At 48.6% G+C, this 17919-nt stretch overlaps 1 protein-coding gene and 1 pseudogene across 2 annotated transcripts in view; both read left to right on the forward strand.

Moving 5' to 3' along the window:
- Window positions 1–17919, forward strand: part of LOC147093446 (uncharacterized) — a 316083-nt gene that overhangs the window by 156491 nt on the left and 141673 nt on the right. The gene's annotated exons all lie outside the window — the stretch shown is intronic.
- The window catches only part of LOC147093447 (uncharacterized), a 420125-nt pseudogene that overhangs the window by 131078 nt on the left and 271128 nt on the right, over window positions 1–17919 (forward strand). The gene's annotated exons all lie outside the window — the stretch shown is intronic.

Here is a 17919-nt window from a genome sequence, read left to right on the forward strand (position 1 = left end):
GTCGACCAGCCGCTCAGCCCTGGGACCCCCGCCTGGGGTCCTCTGTGCTGGGCCTCCTGCCTGGGGTCCTCCGTGCTGGGCCCCCCACCTGGGGTCCTCCGCCCTGGGCCCCCCGCCTGGGGTCCTCCGCCCTGGGCCCCCCGCCTGGGGTCCTCCGCCCTGGGCCCCCCGCCTGGGGTCCTCCGTGCTGGGCCCCCCGCCTGGGGCCCTCCGTGCTGGGCCCCCTGCCTGGGGCCCTCCATGCTGGGCCCCCCGCCTGGGGTCCTCTGCCCTGGGGCCCTCCGTGATGGGCCACCCGCCTCGGGCCCTCCATGGTGGGCCTCCCACCTGGGGTCCCCCGTGCTGGGCCCCTCGCCTGGGGTCTTCTGTGCTGGGCCTCCCACCTGGGGGCCTCCGCTCTGGGCCCCCCACCTGGGGTCCTCCGCCCTGGGCCCCCTGCCTGGGGTCCTCTGTGCTGGGCCTCCCACCTGGGGCCCTCTGCCCTGGGCCCCCTGCCTGGGGTCCTCTGCCCTGGGCCTCCCGCCTGGGGTCCTCCATGCTGGGCCTCCCGCCTGGGGTCCTCCGTGCTGGGCCCCCCGCCTGGGGTCCTCCATGCTGGGCCCCCCGCCTGTGGTCCTCCATGCTGGGCCCCCCGCCTGGGGTCCTCCGTGCTGGGCCCCCCATCTGGGGTCCTCCGTGCTGGGCCTCCCACCTAGGACACTCTCCTCTGGGTCTTCTGCACTGGTCCCTCCGCACTGACATTCCCCGTGAGCAACCGGGGTGTGGAGCAGCCCGTTCACACACCACCGAGCACAGCTGAGCTGCTGAGAATCTCGCAGCCTCCCCTGGGGTTCATTAACCCGCTCCCTGAGCTCTCACCTGATGTGTCAGCGGCAGCTGCCAAGGTCTGTGCATGCTCAGCTCACACTGCCCGGGTGATTGACGGGAGCTTCCGACCAATAGGGAGCGAGCGGGGCGGGGCTGGAGGAGCGAGCCGGCGGCATGTCCTCCAACCAATCGGGGAGCCCGAGGGCGGGACTAGCACCGGCTGAATGTCTGATCCGCAGGGCAGCGAGTTTCTCCAGTCCCTTGTTCAGGGCCCGGGGCCGAGGGAGGCTGTGGGCCTTTATTCCCCGCATTGGACACAAGGCTCTTTGTCTCACAACACACTGGCTCAGGTTTTAATAGAGACTTTTAAAATTCATCAATAAAAGCAGCTAAATCTTGTGGAACAAAATATTTAATATTTGGGAGTAAAAATACTGTTATTTTTCCTCTGTGGAATTTGTTAGTTTCAGACAATAAAAACGATTTGTATTTATAGAACGTATTTAATGTAGTAAAATGTCCCAACGTGCTTCACGGGAGCGTTATAAAACAAAATTTGACACCAGGTACAAACCAAGCATATTCGCATAAGGAGGAAAGATGGGGTGTCCAAAGCTCAAGGTCCCTGGATGACAACGGATGTAGACGTTAGAATAAAACAGAAAAAGGAGGTTTACGACAAATGTCAGGTACAGAATGCAGTCAAAAACCAGGAGAATAAAGAGAGTGGGGGGAAATTGAAAAAGGATATATGAAAGAAAGACTTGCATTGATATAGCGCCTTTCACGACCACCAGACATCTCAAAGCTCTTTACAGCCAATGAAGTACTTTTGAAGTGGAGTCATTGTTGTAATGTGGGAAACACGGCAGCCAATTTGTGCTCAGCAAGCTCCCACAAACAGCATTGTGATAATAACCAGGTAATCTGTTTTTGTTATGTTGGTTGAGGGATAAATATTGGCCAGGACACCGGGGATAACCCCCCTACTCTTCTTCAAAAGAGTGCCATGGGATCTTTTACATCCACCTGAGAGAGCAGACGGGGCCTCAGTTTAAAGTCTCATCAGAAACAGTGCAGCACTCCCTCAGCACTGCACTGGAGTGTCAGCCTCGCTTTATGTGCTCAAGTCCCTGGAGTGGGACTAGAATCCACAACCTTCTGACTCAGAGAGCCACAGCTGATACATGGGAGAGAATACAAGAAAAGATTAGTGGGCAATGCAAAAGGGAACCCAAAAATCTTTTATAAACGTATGGAAAGTAAAAGGATAGTTAAAGGAATGGTGGGGCCGATTAGGGACCAAATAGGAGCTCATCATACGGAGGCAGAGGGCGTGGCTGAGGTACTGAATGAGTACTTAGCATCTGTCTTCACAAAAGAAGAGGATGAAGTTAATGTCGCAGTAGAGGAGGGGGGAGTAGAGAAATTGGATAAAAATGGATAGAAAGGAGGTGCTAAATAGGTTGTCATCACTCAAAGTTAACAAGTCACCCAGTCCAGGTGGATGCATCCTAGATTGCAGAGGGAAGCTAGGGTGGAGATAGCAGAAGCTCTGACTACAATCTTTCAATCTCCCTCAGATATATGGGAGTGGTGCCAGATGACTGGAGGATTGCAAATGTTACACCCTGTTTAAAAAAAGGGAAGAGGGATAAACCTGGTAACTACAGGCCAATCAGTCTAATGTCAGTGGTGTAGGTGGGCATCCTTTACCTGGTTTACGGTAATTTACCTGGTCAGGCAGCCTTTGCCACTGCACTGTGACCAATTCCAATCAGCGGTTTTGAATCGCTAAACCACCCCCCCCCTCCAGTTCTGACTTGAGGAACTGATAATTAATGATACATTAAAAACGGACAAATGGTCTGGATGCAAGAAAGTGAAATTTTATTAAAACTAAAGAAACTACACCACACGATCAAAGTAATCACGGTAAAATTGCTTAACAGGGGAAGGCAGATGGCAAAAACGAGGGATAAATGGCTACAATGTTAACCTTACAATCTTAGCTACATTTCCCTTAAATTACCACCCCTTTACTTCTCACTAGATTGTCTTGCTAGTGGGTCAAAACCTTGCTCACCTGCAGTCCAAAGAGTAAGAGACAAAAAAGGGGGCAGAGGACTTCCTGGGCTTAATCTTTATACCCTGAGAGTCCCTGCTGTTTTCGCGCCGAAAAGGTCCGTGCGCAATTTCACGCCGAAAATTCCGAATACACAAGAGAAGGGCTTTTAACTTCCTCCATTCATACATGGAGACATCACGTAGTAGAGTCAATTTCAGTGAATGGATGTGTGTTAACAATCCATTGTGCTTGCTGTTTGATGATTGGCTGATTCAAACGGGCTACTCCCCAGTGTAAACAAGCAGCTTGTAGGTTACCGGACCCGCCCAATATCACAGGGTGACTGACAGCTCGGGCTCCATTCAAACTTACTACAGGGCAGCGCTGAGCTTTTCATATGCTAACAGCCTGTCTGTCCTTTTCTGCTGCCTTTTAAAATTCTGTTTCCATGAGGTCTGTTCAGCCATTTTTATGCCCTGGGCAATTTAAACAGTCCAAAACTCAAGAGTACATCTTTTAATAAAATGTACAATCTTAAAGTGTGCGATTTTCACAAAGTTCTTTGATTCCAGTGTCCAAGTGCTGCCTAGCTTACGAGCTTTTTAACGCAGCCTTTTGCAGTTCTGGGTATGTTTTAAAACATTGTCCAACCCAGAGACAATTTAAATCACACAAGTCTTCGTCCACGATGTGGATTAATATTTCCCAATCTTCGGGGGCTGAGGCGATTTTGCGACCCCTACAGTGGTGGGTGAACGACTAGAGACCATTGTCAAGGACAAAATTAATTCTCACTTGGACAAGCATGGGTTAATAAGGGGCAGCCAGGATGGATTTGTTAAAGGTAAATCGTGTCTGATTAACCTGATTGAGTTCTCTGATGAAGTGACAGAGGGTTGATGAAGGTAGTACATCAGATGTTTTATATATGGACTTTCAAAAGGCATTTGATAAAATACCACAGAAGAGACTTACTCTGAAAATAGAAGCAGAGGGAATTAAAGGGCTGATGGTAATTTGGGTATATAATTGGCTAAGGGAGAGGAGGCAGTGAGCAGTGCTGAGGGATGTTTTTCTGACTGGAGGGAGGTATGCAGTGGGCTCCCCCAGGGGTCGGGATTAGGACCATTGCTTTTCTTGTTATATATAACTGACCTGGACTTGGGTATAGGTGAACAATTTCAAAGTTTACGGATGATACTATTTACTATGTTGCCAAGTTTTGTGAGTGTAGTAGTAGCAGACTTCAGAAGGACAGAGACAGACTGTGAAATGAGCAGACACAAGGCAGATGACATTAAATGAGGATAAGTGTGAAGTGATGCACTTTGGGAGAAACAACAGGGAGAGGCCGTATAATCTCAATGGGACTATTTTGAGGGGGTGCAAGAGCAGAGGGACCTGGGGGTCCATATTCACAAGTCTTTGAAAGTGCCATGGCAAGTTGGTGAGGCAGTTCAGAAAGCATATGGGATACTTGGCTTTGTCAATAGGGCCATTGAATACAAAAACAAGGAAGTTACACTAAACTGTTACAAATCACTAGTTAGGAACATAGGACAGGAGGAGGCCATTCAGCCCCTCGAGCCTGTTCCGCCATTCAATGAGATCATGGTTGATCTGTGACCTAACTCCATACACCCGCCTTTGGCCCATATCCCTCAATACCTTTGGGTAACAAAAACCTATCAATCTCAGATTTAAAATTAACAATTGATCGAGCATCAATTGCCATTTGCGGAAGAGAGTTCCAAACCTCTACCACCCTTTGTGTGTAGAAATGTTTCCTAATTTCACTCCTGAAAGGTCTGGCTCTAATTTTTAGACTCTGCCCCCAGTCCTAGAATCCCCAACCAGCGGAAATAGTTTCTCTCTATCTACCCTATCTGTTCCCCTTAATATCCTGAAAACTTCGATCAGATGACCCCTTAACTTTCTAAATTCCAGGGATTACAACCCTAATTTGTGTAATCCCTCCTCGTAACTTAACCCTTGAAGTCCGGGTATCATTCTGGTAAACCTACGCTGCACTCCCTCCAAGGCCAATATATCCTTCTAAGGTGTGGTGCCCAGAACTGCTCACAGTGCTCCAGGTGTGGTCTAACCAGGGTTTTGTACAACTGCAGGGTTTTGGCCTCAGCTGGAGTCTTGTGTACAGTTCTGGGCACCACACTTTAGGAAGGATGTCAAGGCCTTGGAGAGGGTGCAGAGGAGGTTGACCAGGATGGTACCAGGGATGAGGGACTTCAGTTATGTGGAGAGATTGGAGAAGCTGGGATTGTTCCCCTTAGAGCAGAGAAGGTTACGAGGAGACCTAATAGAGATGTTCAAAATGATGAGGGGATTTGATCGAGTAAGTAGGGAGAAACTGTTCACTTTGGCAACTGGGTCGGTAACCAAAGGTCACAGATTTAAAATAGTTGCTAAAAGAACTAGAGGGGAAATGAGGAGAATTGTTTTCATACAGAGGGTTGTTAAGATCTGGAACGCACCATCTGAAAGGATGCTGGAATCAGGTTCCACAGGAACTTTCAAACAGTAATTGGACGAGTCCTTGAAGAGGACTAGTTTGCAGAGTTCTGGGGATAAAGCTGGGGTGTGGGACTAAATTGGACAGCTCTTTCAAAGGCATGATGGGCACAGACACGATGGGCCGAATCACCTCCTTCTGTGCTGTTAGATTCTGTGATCAGTGTGAAGTCGCTGGTGTCTCTTCAACTTCCCGGAGCTTTTAAAGCTCTTCCCTCAGTCAGAACATTTAAAGGGCCTCTCGTCAGTGTGAACTCGCCGATGTGCCAGCAGGTTGGATGAATCAGCGAATCCCTTCCCACACACAGAGCAGCTGAACGGCCTCTCCCCAGTGTGTAGGTGTTGGTGTAGCTTGAGCTCCCTGGAGCTTTTAAAACTCTTCCCACACTCAGAACATTTAAAGGGTCTCTCGTTAGTGTGAACTCGCTGGTGCCCGTTCAGCTCCCTGGAGCTTTTAAAGCTCTTCCCACAGTCAGAACATTTAAAGGGCCTCTCGTCAGTGTGAACTCGCTGATGTGTCAGCAGGCTGGATGACTGAGTGAATCCCTTCCCACACACGGAGCAGGTGAATGGTCTCTCCCCAGTGTGAACTCGCTGGTGTACCAGCAGGCGGGATGACAGAGTGAATCCCTTCCCACACATGGAGCAGGTAAACGGCCTCTCCCCAGTGTGTAGGTGTTGGCGTTTCTTGAGCTCCTCGGAGCTTTTAAAACTCTTCCCACACTCAGAACATTGAAAGGGTCTCTCGTCAGTGTGAACTCGCTGGTGTTTCAGCAGGCTGGAGGGCCGAGCGAATCCCTTCCCACACACGGAGCAGGTGAACAGTCTCTCCCCAGTGTGAACTCGCTGATGTACCATCAGGTGGAATGACTGAATGAATCCCTTCCCACACACGCAGCAGGTGAATGGCCTCTCCCCAGTGTGTAGGTGTTGGTGTCTCTTCAACTCCCCAGAGCTTTTAAAGCTCATCCCACAGTCAGAACATTTAAAGGGTCTCTCGTCAGTGTGAACTCACTGATGTACCAGCAGGTGGGATGAATCAGTGAATCCCTTCCCACACACGGAGCAGGTGAATGGCCTCTCCCCAGTGTGTAGGAGCCAGTGTCCCTTCAGCTTCTGGGGGCATTTAAAGCTCTTCCCACAGTCAGAACATTTAAAAGGTCTCTCGTCAGTGTGAATAAGTTGGTGTTGCTTTAGTTCCCCGGGGCTTTTAAAGCTCTTCCCACAGTTAGGACACTGAAATGGTCTCCCATCAGTGTGAACTTCCTGGTGTCCCTTCAGATACCGAGCGCTTTTAAAGCTCTTCCCACAGTCAGAACATTGAAATGGTCTCTCCTCAGTGTGAACTCGCTGGTGTGTTTGCAGGTGGGATGAACAAACAAATCCCTTTCCACACACGGAGCAGGTGAACAGACTGTCCCTGGTGTGACTGCCCCGTTGAACCTCCAATGCAGGTGGGGAACTGAAGCCCTTCCCGCCGTCCCCACCTTTACCCGGTTTCTCCCTGGTGTGACGGTGCACGTGTCTCACCAGGTCAGGCGATCGGCTGAATCCGCGTCCACACACCGAACACGTGTGCGGTTTGTCTGCGTTGCGATCCCTGCTCTCTCCTTCCATGTGCAAAGGCCGATGATATTCAGGTCCTGATGAATCCAGCGACTGTGTCAGATCTTGATGTGATGTTTGGTCTGAGCTTCCCGCCTGTAACTGCTCCACTTCTATAACCCTGTAAATTGAGATCAGAAAAGGATCAGAGGCAAACTGTTGTTTAATTTTCCCCTTTCCGAACCTAGGGGCAGTGAAGCTGATTTTCAGGCCCCAGCTGCTGCACAGGTTGGTTGAAAGGATCAGCAGTAATGGCGGCTGTAATACCCACAAGGCCCCGGCTCTGCAGAAAGTGCTCTGTTGACTCTGAGTCCCGCGCATGTGCTCATGGCCCCCGCGCTCTCCCTCCTGCTCTACAATCGCCCGTCCCGATCGGTCCGCAACACGCATGCTCAGCACACAAAACCCCGCGGTTGGAACATCGGGCGTGCATGCGGAGCCGCAACATCTGGTACGCATGCGCGGCTCAGGTGGGGGCGAGTCGGTGTTTCGCCTCAGCCGCCAGGGAGCTGTGCATACGCAGGACGACCCAACATTCTTCCCGTCAGCAATCACTCCCTCGTTTCTTTAATAAAAACAGAAAATGCTGGAAATACTCAGCAGGTCAGGCAGCATCTGTGGAGAGAGAAACAGATTTAACGTTTCAGGTCGATGACCATTCATCAGAACTGCTTGCTCTTTACTGTCAGCCAGTGGCTCAGTGGGTAGCACTCTCGCCTCTGAGTCAGAAAGTTGTGGGTTCATAGTCCCACTCCAGAGACTTGAGCACAAAAATCTAGGCTGACACTCCAGTGCAGTGCTGAGGGAGTGCGGCACTGTCGGAGGTGCCGTCTTTCGGATGAGATGTTAAATTGAGGCCCTGTTTGCTCTCTCAGGTGGATGTGAAAGATCCCATGGCATTATTTCAGGAAAGAAAGACTTGCATTTATATAGTGCCACCAGATATCCTAAAGTGCTTTACAGCCAATGAAGTACTACAATGAAGTAGTCACTGTTGTAATGTGGGAAAGAGCAGGGGAATTATCCCCAGTGTCCGAGCCAATGTTTATCCCTCAATCAACATAAAAAAATGATAGATTATCTGGTCATTATCACATTGCTGTTTGTGGGAGCTTGCTGTGCGCTAATTGACTGCCGCATTTCCTACATTACAACAGTGACTACACTGCAAAAGTACTTCATTGGCTGTAAAGTACTTTGGGACGTCCGGTGGTGGTGAAAGGCGCTATATAAATGCAAGTCTTTCTTTCTTCACTGGTCTCACCAGCGACCTCTTCTCGCGGTTGGTTGATTGACAGCCGAGAGTCCGCGCATGCGCACACGGAGCGCCGGTTTGGGCCGAGTCTGGCACAGCGACCCCTCCCGGTCAGCAAGGGTAATGACCGCGCATGCCCAGAGGAGACCAAACTCCCTCCCCCACTCGGAGCTGCGCCTGCGCACTCGGATCCTGCTGGACAGAGTCGGCGCGGGGCCATTCCGGGGAAAGGCCTTGGTGTCGGTTCCAGAGTCACGATCGGTGATGCGAAGTGAGTTTTCTCTGCTCCGATTGGGTGGAGAATGGTGCGGGGTGGATCGGGAGAGAATCGAGAGAAATAGAAAAACCTCAGAGTCCGCGAGGCCCCGGACCGAGCGGCGGCACTTGGACGGTGCACGTGATCTCCTCGGGGACATGTCACCCGGGCCTGCGGCCTGATTGATGGCAGCTTCTGACCAATAGGGAGCGAGCGGGGCGGGGCTGGAGGAGCGAGCCGGTGGCGGGTCCTCCAACCAATCGGGGAGCCTGAGGGGCGGGACTATCAGCACCCAGTGGGCGGGGCTGGAGGACCGAGCCGGTGGCGGGCCCTCCAACCAATCGGGGAGCCCAAGGGGCGGGACTAGCGCCGGCTGATTGTCTGATCCGCAGGGCAGCGAGTTTCTCCAGTCCCTTGTTCAGGGCCCGGGGAGGCTGTGGGCCTTTATTCCCCGCATTGGACACAAGGCTCTTTATTCTCAGGCATAGGGTGACGTCGCACTGAAACTTTCCATCCTCCTTTACAAAGGTGGCTGCCGTTAACCTGGGCCTGTAAGGGGAAGAAATCCCTGCAACTGCAATTACGGGATCTTCAGCTTATTATTCGGGGCTTGCCTCCTGCACGAGTTGTTTATGAAGCCTCCCCACCCACCTACCGGTCCATTACTCCCCTCCGTTGCGATTTTTACCGGCTGCACCATCGCGCTCCTGGCTTCAGCCCCTCTCCATCTTCAGTAACGCACTGCGCATGCTCAATATACCGACCCCTCCCACGCCTGCACACTGGGCTCTTGTTGTCTGGGTGCGGCACGTGGTCCACTGCAGGGAATGCTGGGTAAAAGACCAGATTAATGAATGGAACATGATTTACTGTGATCAGATTGAGGACTGAACCATGTTCATTCTAGTAGTCATGGTTTGTTTCTGCTGATCTTAATAACTCCTGTATCTGCACTGGAGATTAATATTCTGTTTAAATAGTGAATAAATAAAGCTCGAGGAACAGCACCTCATCGTTCAATTAGGCACTTTACAGCCTTCTGGACTCAACATTGAGTTCAACAATTTCAGACTTTAACCCTTACTCCCATTTTTCATGCTGTACGATTTTGCCATCCCCATTTGCAACATTTTCCAAGACTCGGTTTCACAGCCACATCTCTTTCCTCAGCACCTGTCGCCGGTTCCAACTTATTCCACGTGGATTACAACTGAACTTCCACCCTTCCTGTTTCAGATCCACCCAGGATAACTTTCCTGCCTCTTACCTTAGTAATATCTGTTACATCTCCAGCTTTTTCCAGTTCTGATGAAGGGTCCCAGACCTGAAACGTTAACTCTGTTTCTCTCTCCACGGATCCTGCCTGGCCTGCTGAGTATTTCCAGCATTTTCTGCTGTTATTTCAGTGAATAAATAAGTTTTGTTTCAAACACAGTGTGTGTCAAATATTTGATTTCTCCATGATAAGAGAAGACGAATTGATGTTCTGTTCCAGACTGTTTAATTTTTGGGCCTTTTCTTACTCTAGATTATTTCCGTTCTCGTCTCGTTCGCCTTCTACCACATCAAACCCCAAGCTTGCTCCGTTTACATAGAAACATAGAAGATAGGAGCAGGAGTAGGCCATTCGGCCCCTCGAGCCTGCTCCGCCATTCAATGAGATCATGGCTGATCATCCAAATTCAGTACCCGGTCCCTGCCTTCTCCCCATATCCCTTGATACCTTTAGCTCTAAGAAATATATCTAACTCCTTCTTGAATATATTTAAAGACTTGGCCTCAACCGCCTTCTGTGGTAGAGAATTCCACAGGTTCACCACTCTCTGGGTGAAGAAATTCTTCCTCATCTCTGTCCTAAATGGCTTACCCCTTATCCTTAGACTATGACCCCTGGTTCTGGACTCTCCGACCATCAGGAACATTCTACCTGCATCTAATTTGTCCAGACCTGTCAGAATTTTATAAGTTTCGATGAGATCCCCGCTCATTCTTCTAAACTCCAGCGAGTATAAGCCCAATCGACCCAATCTCTCCTCGTACGTCATTCCTGCCATCCCAGGTATCAGCCTTGTGAATCTTCGCTGAACTCCTTCCATGGTAAGAACATCCTTCCTCAGATAAAGCGACCAAAACTGCACACAGTACTCAAGGTGTGGTCTCACCAAGGCCCTGTACAACTGCAGCAGGACATCCTTGCTCCTGTACTCGAACCCTTTTGCTATGAAGGCCAACATACCATTTGCCTTCTTAACCGCCTGCTACACCTGCATGCTTACCTTCAGCGACTGGTGCACAAGAACACCCAGGTCTCGTTGCACTTCCCCTTCTCCCAATCTATTGCCATTCAGATAACAGTCTGCCTTTCTGTTTTTGACACCAAAGTGGATAACCTCGCATTTATCCATGTTATATTGCATCTACCATGCTTCTGCCCAATCACCCAACCTCTGGGATCTCAGAAAACACCATGAATATACAACTGGTGGATTTGACTGCTGTTTTACAATCATAATTCTCCATTTGTGTGTGTGCCCGTGCATTATAACTATCAATCAGCAGCCTTTCCTTTCCCCACTGTGGAAATGTAAAAGCAATTGTTAATTCAGTACCAGTTTGAGACTTTGTAAAATTCAGTACTTTGCTGTTTCACTAACGCTGCCACTAGTGTAATAAACACACAACAGCAACAGAGGGGCAAGGAGAATGTATGAGAAATGATTAGTGGTAACATAATAGGGAACGCCAACACCTTTTATAAACATATAAAGCGTGAAAGAATAGTCCAAGGAAAGATGGGGCCGATTACTGACCAAAAAGGCAATCTTGTGGAAGCAGAGGACATGGCTGAGGTACTAAATTAACACTTTGGCTCCATATTCACTAAAGGAGAGGATGCTGCCAATCGTACAGTAAAGGAGGAGGTGGTAGAGAAATTGGACAGGATATAAATCGATTAGGACGATGTACTAAATTGGTTGGCAGGGCTCAAAGTAGAAATGTCACCCACTCTGCCACAATCTTCCAATCCTTGGATATGGGAAAGGTGCCAGAGGACGGGAGGGCTGCAAACGTTACTTCCCTGTTCAAAAAAGGAGAGCGCGATGAACCAAATAACTACAGGCGACTCAGCTTAACATCAGTGTTATTTCCGAAACACAATTAACCATCACTTGGAAGAACATGGGTTTATTAGCGACAGACAAAATGGATTTTATTTAAAGGCAAATCAAACCTGGCTGACTTGAATGAGCCAATGGATGAAATAGGAGAGGGTTGATGAAGGTGGTGCAGTTGATGTTCTGTTTCTGGACTTTCAGAAGGCCTTTGATAAAGTACCTCATAATAGACTGGTGAACAAAATTGGAGCCAATGATATTAAAGGAGCAGTGGCAGCGTGGATACTAAACTGGCGAAGGGACAGAAAACAGACAGTAGTTGTGAACGGATGTTGTTCACACTGGAGGGAAGTATACAGTGTTCCTAGGGGTCAGTATTAGGACCACTGCTCTTTTGGATTTATTTCAGTGACATGGACTTAGGTATACAGGGCATAATTTAAAAGTTTGTCGATGACACGAATCTCGGAAAAGTCGTAAACCGTGAGGAGGACAGCAGAAGACTTCAGGAGGAAATAGAGACACTGGTGAAATGGGCAGACACATGGCAGGTGAAGTTTAATGCAGAGAAGTGTGAAATGCTGCATTTTGGAAGGAAGAATGAGGCGATGCAATTTAAACCAACTGGTACAATTTAAAGGGGTTGCAGGAACAGTAAAACTTGGGGGTATAGATACAGAAATCTTTTACGGTGGCAGGACAGGACGATAAGGCTTTTAGAAACGTATATGGGAGCATTGGCTTTATAAATAGAGGCACAGGAACATCGCAACAGGAGTAGGCCACTCATTCACTCCAGCTTGTTCCTCCATTCAATTCGATCATGGCTGAGCTGTATCTTAACTCTATCTCCCCGCCTTGGTTCCATAACCCTAAATACCATTGCCTAACACAAATCTATCAATCACAGTTTGTCATTTTCAATTGACCGAACCTCAACAGCTTCGAGGGCCAGTGTTCCAGATTTCCACTGCACGGTGTCTGAAGAAATGCTTTATAACATCACCCCTGAACGGCCGAGCTCTGCGGTTAAGGTTACGTGGACCCCTCGTTCTCTCTGCCCATCCACAGTTCCTAACTTCCAACCATTTAGAACATTCTCTGATCGATCCTTTTTAGGTCCAACGTGAATGAGCTCATTTCTTTCTGAAGTGAGGGGAGTGCGACAAACTCACTCAATCCACTCCAGGAGGGTGGGTTCTCCGGCGTTCTGAATGTTATTTAATATTGGTGTCGCGAGTTGAACGCCCTCGAACGTATATGTGGACACGGTGTCAAGATATAATGAGAGTGGGAGGAGGCTCCCGTGGAGTATAAACACAGCATAGACCACTAGAGCCGAATGGACTGTGTCTCTGCTGCAGTTTCAATGTAAATCTAATCTGCCCCGAACTGTCACAAACTCCAATCTCTGTGACTGTGACCATGGTGTGTAACCCTTCCTTGTCCATCATTCACCTTCCCACAGCATTCGATATAGTCTCATCTGGCATTCTTTTCCATGTCATGGCCTCCATTGTCCATCCCATAAAACTGATCCTCATGTGCTTCCTGTCCTAGCTCCCTGATCGCAGATCGCAAACCTCCAGCAATGGGTTAACTTTTGTCTTTCTATCAACACCTATATTGTTGGCCAATATTGAAACGATGATGCTGCTTCTGGTGCATAGTAACCGATTACTGTAGCGCCGGAGGCAGATTGGATTGTTTCAATATCTGCTTCTTGGGATTTGCTGGTGGATTGAAATCTCGGTGCCGAGATCACCTCATCAGGCACCTCCATTGACTGGGCGAGGCTGCATCATAGACCCATAATATGATACAGCACAGGAGGTCATTCAGCCCATCAGGCACCTCCATTGACTGGGCGAGGCTGCATCATAGACCCATAATATGATACAGCACAGGAGGTCATTCAGCCCATCAGGCACCTCCACTGACGAGGCGAGGCTGCATCATAGACCCATAATATGATACAGCACAGAAGGTCATTCAGCCCATCACACCGGTGCTGACTCTTTGGAAGAGCGATCCCATTATTACCACTGTCCCTCTCTTTCCCCATAGCCCTGTAAATGTTTTCCCTTCAAGTATTTATCCAATTCCCTTTTCAATGTTACAACAGAATCTGCTTCCTTCACCCTTTCGGGCAATGCATTCCAGATCTCACTAACTCGCTGTGTAACACAATGTTACCTCACCACCCTGTTGGGCAATGCATTCCAGATCTCACTAACTCGCTGTGTAACACAATGTTACCTCACCACCCTTTCGGGCAATGCATTCCAGATCACACTAACTCGCTGTGTAACACAATGTTACCTCACCACCCTTTCAGACAATGCATTCCAGATCTCACTAACTCGCTGTGTAACACAATGTTACCTCACCACCCTTTCGGACAATGCATTCCAGATCACACTAACTCGCTGTGTAACACAATGTTACCTCACCTCGCCTGTGGCTCTTTCTCCACTCACTTTAAATCTGTGTCGTCTGGTTACTGACCCTTCTGCCAATGGAAACAGTTCCTCCTTATTTACTCATCAAAACCAATCATGAGTTTCAACAGCTCTATAAAATCTTCGTTTAACCAACTCTGCTCTAAAGAGAACAAACCAGTCTCTCCCCAGAACTGAAGTCCCTGATCCTTAGTACAATTCTCTCAAATCTCTTCTGCACCATCTCCAAGGCCTTGATATCCTCCCTAAAGTGTGGTGCCCAGAATTGAAAACCATACTCCAGCTGAGGCCTAACCAGTCTGTTATAACAGTTTAACATAACTTCCTTGCTGTTATTCGCTATAGCCGAGGACATTGCTCATGGTGTCAGCACTTGACTAATGAGCACTGTCGGAGGCGAGGACATTTACCACTGCTCCACTAATATTAACAGTGGTGTCACTTTAAGCAGATTGGTGACGCAATATCTTTAGGGGTCAAATTCATAACTGGTTTGATCTGACTGCTGTTTTACAATTATAATTCTCCACGTGTCCCACTGTGTGTCTAACAAACTCTCAGTCAGCGTCCTTCCCTTTCCCCACTGGGGAAATGTGAAAGCGATTCAGTCCCGGATCAGTAATTTCTCCAAACTTAAGTTGATGTTATTCGCCAGCATTAAGTTATAACCCAATTTGAGACCTTGTAAGATGGAGTTTTCTGCTGTTTGACACACGCAGACTCTGGTATAATAAACACACGACAACAACAGCAGCACCGTAGGGAACCAAGCTGAATACAGAAAGTACAGAGGAGAAATCAAAAACAAACTAAGAGGGGCACGGAAAAACTGAGGAAAGATTAGTGGGAATATAATAGGGAACATTAAAATCTTTCTTAAACATGTAAAGCCTAAAAGGAGAGTCAATGGAAAGGTGCGATGATTAAGGACCAAAAGGGCAATCTTCTGGTGGATGCAGTGGGCATGGCTGAGGTACTGAATGAGTACTTTGCATCTGCCTTCACTAAAGAAGAGGATGCTGCCAATGTTACAGTAAAGGAGAGGGTGGTAGTGAAATTGGACAGGATATAAATAGACCAAGAGGATGTAGTGAAACAGTTGACAGCGCTCAAAGTGGAAGTGTCATGGTCTGGATGGGATGCATCCTGGGTTACTGAGAGAAGGAAGGCTCTGGCCACAATCTTTGAATCCTCCTTGGATAGGGGAGTGGTGCCACAGGACTGGGGATTTGCAAATGTTACCCCCTTGTTTAAAAATGGAGCGTGTGGTAAACCAATGAACGACAGGCAAATCAGTCTAGCGCCGGTGTTCAGGAACCTTCTGGAGATAAATCAATGAGAACCTGCTAAGATATCATCTCTCCTTACAGCAGTAATTGACTCCTTGATTAATATTGCAACACCCCCTCCTCTTTTACACCCTTGTCTTGCCTGAAGATTCTATACCCTGGAATACTGAGCTGCCAGTCCTGCCCCTCCCTCAACCATGTCTCTGTGATAGCAACAATATCATACTCCCATGTGTTCATCAACACCTTAAATTCATCTGCCTTACTCGCAAGGCTCCTTGCATTAAAATAAATGCCATCCAGCCTTGCCATACTCCCTTGTGCCGTTACACATTTGCTCTGCCTTGCAGGCTGACCTGTTTTTTCCTCTATGTTTGGCTGTGCATCGCCCCCTACTATAGCTCCACTCTGTATCCCATCCCCCTGCCAAGTTAGTTTAAACTCCCAACAGTACTAACAAACCTCCCTGCAAGGACATTGGTCCCATTCCGGTTCAGGTGCAAACCGTCCGACTTGTACAGGTCCCACCTTCCCCAGAAACAGAGCCAGTGATCAAAGAAACTAAAGCCCTCCCTCCTGCACCAACTCTTTAGCCACGCATTCATCTGCTCTGTCCTCCTATTCCTATACTCACTAGCACATGGCACCGGGAGTAATCCAGAGATTACAACCTTTGAGGTCCTGCTTTTTAATCTGCTACCTAGCTCCCTAAATTCTTGTTGCAGGACCTCATCCCACTTTCTATCTATGTCCTTGGTACCAATGTGAACCACGACCTCTGACTGTTCGCCCTCCCCCTTCAGAATGCTCTGCAGCCGTTCAGTGACATCCCTGACCCTGGCACCAGGGAGGCAACATACCATCCTGGAGTCACATCTGCAGCCACAGAAACGTCTATCTGTTCCCCTTACGATAGAATCCCCTATCACTATTGCTCTCCCACTCTTTTTCCTCCCCTCCTGTGCAGCTGAGCCACTCGTAGTGCCACGGACTTGGCTCTTGCTGCATTCCCAAGAAAGCATCTCCCCCAGCAGTATCCAAAACGGTAAATCTGTTGGCGAGGGAGATGGACCCTGCACTACCTTCCTAGTTCTTTTACTCTGTCTGGCGGTCACCCATTCCGTCTGACCACCTCGTTAGACGAGCTATCTATGAAGATCTCAGCTTCGCGGATGCTCCACAGTGACTCCAGCCGCAGCTCCAGCTCAGAAACATGGATTTCGAGTAGCTGCAGCTGGAGACACTTCCTGCACACATGTTCGCCCTGGACACCGAAAGTGTCCCCGACTTCCCACATAGCACAGGAGGAGCACTCCACGCTGCCGAGCTGCCCTGCCATGTCCTACCCTTAATTTACTCCCTTTAAAGAATATTAAATATACTAGGGACCTTACTTCCCTTTAAACACTACTTATGCTAAACTAGAGACCTTACTTTTACTTTAACGACTGGACTGTAGAAATACTCACCAGGTCCTACTTCCTAATCAGCTCCTTCCCTGGTTGTGACGTCACTTTAGCAGTTTTGCAGTTGTAGTTTGACTGCTCCCGCTCTCACTCTTTCCTGCAGTCCTGTGACGTGTCTCCTCGATTTTGCTGTACTTTTGGAATTCGCCGGACTTGTATCTGCCTCCTCACTGCTGCCGACTCCTTGAAGGTCCACGCTGTCCTCGGCCTCCCGCTCTATTTATGCCTCCTCACTGCTGCTGCCGACTCCTCGCAGGTCCGCGCTGTCCTCGGCCTCCTCGCTGCTGCTGCCGACTCCTCGCAGGTCCGCGCTGTCCTCGGCCTCCTCGCTGCTGCTGACTCCTCACAATTTCTCTTTAGAGCAGAAAATGTTAATTGGGAGATTTAATAGAGGTGCTCAAAATCATGAAGGTGTTTCCATAGAGTAAATAAGGAGCAACTGTACCCACTGATAGAAGGGTCGGTAAACAGAGGAGACGGATTTAATGTAACTGACAAAACGCCAGAGGTGAGGTAAGATAAGATTGTTTTTAGGCATCGTGTTATGATCTGGAATGCAATGTCTGATAGAGTGATGGAGCAGAGGCAATAGTAACTTTTAAACCTGAATTAGTGAAACACACGAAGGGGAGAACATTAGCAGTGCTCTGGGCACAGAGCAGGGGAGTGGGACACATTGGTCTGCTCTTCCAAAGAGCCGGTACAGGCCCGCTGTGCCCAATGGCCTCATTCTGTGCTGTCTGGTCCCAAGTTTCTATGATATCAACCTCGAACTCTTTGTTCCTGAGCGAGTAATAAACAATAAATGTACCTGAATGCTATTTACGGAAGCAGACCTTTAGCGTGTGAAATTGCATTGGGTAGTTTAATTCTGTTAACCAGCAAACGATGACCAAAAATTGATTAAAAAAGGGAGAAAATCGAATGAGTATACTAGCAAGAAACATTTAAAAATTGTAGGAGCTTCTGAAAGTAAGTAAACATGAAGAGTAGCAAAAGTAAGCATTGGCCCCTTAGAGGCTGAGACAGGAGGAATTATAATGGGAAATAAGGAAATGGCAGATTT

The sequence above is a fragment of the Somniosus microcephalus genome, unplaced genomic scaffold (assembly GCF_052327205.1).
Source record: "Somniosus microcephalus isolate GS21.2 unplaced genomic scaffold, FLI_Smic_1.0 unresolved_chr1, whole genome shotgun sequence".
Taxonomy (NCBI): domain Eukaryota; kingdom Metazoa; phylum Chordata; class Chondrichthyes; order Squaliformes; family Somniosidae; genus Somniosus; species Somniosus microcephalus.